Raw genomic sequence first — 2,677 nt, 5'->3', positions numbered from 1 at the left:
AAGGTTGTAACAGTGATCAAATGTGACAACCAAAGCTCCATTAAACTTGCAAATAATCCATTATTCCATAAGAACACAAAGCATATCGATACACAGTTTCACTTTGTCAGGGAGAAAGTTCAGTCAAAAGAAATCCATATTGAGTATTGTAATAGTTGTGAAAATGCTACTGATATTTTTACCAAACCTCTTGGTAGAATCAATTTTGAATTGTTTAGGGAAGTGTTAGGCATATGTGTGAATCAATTTCTCCATTAAGGTGTAGTGTTGAGATTAATGATGAAATGTGTTAATGGAGTGATGGTTCAATCGAACCTTAGATTAGGAGTTTGTTCCTGATTTCTAGGGTGTTGTTTCAACTTCCCTAATTGTGTGTAAATTATATATTTCTAATGTAATGATTGTAATCGTAGAGCTTGTTATGCAGAGGCAGTCTTCAGGTGGTGTCCCACACCTGTGAGCTTCTTAGGTTTAATACAATTAACTTGATTCTTCTATTTCTAATAGGACCTTCACATGCTCCATTGCATTTGTAAATCAAGTGTTACAGTCTGCAGCAGGTGTCCTGGCCTTTTGATTTAAAGGCTAAATTCTCACCAGCATAGGCATAATAGAAATGAAACCACCGGGTTCCAGTCACATGACATGACTATGTTGAAAAATCCTCAAAAAGGTTCTATGTATAGCTTCTATAAACCGGGTTTCCTCAGCACTGCAAAAAAAGAAATAAAACCAGGAAAAATATTTACGGAAATCAGATCGATGATTTGTAGCTACTGATTGATTAAAATAAAATAAGCAAATTTTCTTATCTCAAAACAATGGTGAAGCCAAACAACAATTCTACAAAACCTCTGCATTGGCCCATTAACCTCCTTGCACAGGAGAGGAGTGGCCATTCAAGGACATCGAGTTTGAGAAGTAGTATAGCTTCGTCATAATTATTGACATAACGTGCTCTCATAGACAAGGAGTGTCGTTATTACAAAAAGAAAGAAAATAGATCTCATTCAAAGAAGGAGGAAAATTTAAGGTGGTCGTTGGCATTGTGTTATTGGTGTCAACATGCAGATCTTTTTCTGCATGTCAGAAATTTGATGTTCCTTGTGAGGGAGGTGACAAGAGAGGATGGCCTTTCTGACAGACTAGAAGTCTTTGCATAGATGGAGGATGCACCCATGCCCAACAGAACAGAGTACGCCCCGTTCAACATACTGTGACTCACATACTGCACCGCAATGCAAGGACCATTAGAAATGTGGGCATTGGTGCCTTTGCCATTGATTGTCTTGTAGTTGTTCATGATAAGATCTTCTTTGAGTGGGATGACCATGTCGCTCTCAAATATGATCCACAGAGGCTTCTTTTGAATAATAGCATGGTGCAGGGTGCTTGGCCAAGCATTGACCACATCGTAGTTGTTGGGATCAATTACAACATAGAATCTTCCATTCTGCTCTCCAATGGAATTCCTCCTAAAACCAATGGTGCAGTTTGCAAGCCTCTTTAGATTGCTTTCCCAATCTGAATCACGGCGCCAACAGTCGTCAATGTGGTTCCTCGTTCCATAAGAAATATAACCTAGTTCACTTATAGAACTGTTAATGCTACTGTAATACATTTCATAAATAAAGTGCTAATACTTTTGCCATCTTAATTATAACTTAGTTCACTTATCGAACTGTTAATGCTATTGTAATACATTTCATAAATAAAGTGCTAATAATTTTGCCATCTTAATTACATGAATTAAACTGAGTACAACTTGAAAAGGGCATGCTTATCGGATCAATATCCAAACCAATGATTACATATGATTATATTTTGCCTTTATTTTTGTTTGTTTGTTGGAAACCACTTTTACATCTGGTTGGTTGGAAAATAATAAAACTAGCAATTGCATGGAGAGGTACAAAGGAACACTGAAGAAGGAGGATTCATGGAATTTGGAAGTTCATAACATATCTTGTAAATGCATGAATCGTGCATTTGAGGACCGGGGTTTTTGAATTCTCTACCTAGATTGCATTATTGAATGTAGTCATTATTTCCAATGCTGACTCCCTAAGATGAACGAAGTTTGTAGATGCATGCATCTGCACATTCTCACACGATTCCTTGTAATAAATGGTTTCGATGTTAGGCTTTAAGTCCCACAAAACCTTATAGATGTCGAGCACTTTGAAGCTATTATTATTAAGCCCTGAAAATGTTATTAAGCCCTGAAAAAAATCTAGTCATAGAGCCATTTCTCGTAGACCACTAAAATCCCCACCGCAATTCTCACAAAGCATATCCTCATGACACTTTAGAGTTGTGATGAGAGGAACATTATGCACCAATCAAGGAAAATATTAAGGGTGGGAATTTATCTTAAAATTTATAAACCTTGGCGAATCTTACTAGTCCCTAATATGCAAATTGTAAAATGTCTGGCAATATTTTTGTAAAAATATTTAGATTTCTAATGATTTTATATTAGTATATCTAATTTGTTCGCAATTTTTAAGGTAAATAATTTTATACTATAAAATATGGGTGAATCATTTTTAGAAAAAAATGAAAATTGGTGAATCTTTTTTTAGGAAAAGACATGGAAAATTAGCCCACCTGTGAATATTATCCCCTAAAATTTTCTCTTGCACCAATCACTCATGATAAAAAAATGATCTTTTTA

General features: G+C 35.6%; 1 pseudogene; it reads right to left on the bottom strand.

Moving 5' to 3' along the window:
- Positions 1 to 1,060: 1,060 nt before the first annotated feature.
- LOC149181525 (pectate lyase pseudogene) lies at positions 1,061 to 1,621 on the bottom strand (annotated as a pseudogene).
- Between the last annotated feature and the right edge of the window lie 1,056 nt (positions 1,622 to 2,677).

Source organism: Pinus tabuliformis, chromosome 3_2, assembly GCF_031772625.1.
Source record: "Pinus tabuliformis cultivar Carrire ecotype Pingquan chromosome 3_2, CPIR1, whole genome shotgun sequence".
In the NCBI taxonomy this organism is placed as follows: domain Eukaryota; kingdom Viridiplantae; phylum Streptophyta; class Pinopsida; order Pinales; family Pinaceae; genus Pinus; species Pinus tabuliformis.
The sequence above is the reverse complement of the archived record's forward strand: the minus strand, read 5'-3'. Positions and strand labels throughout refer to the sequence as shown.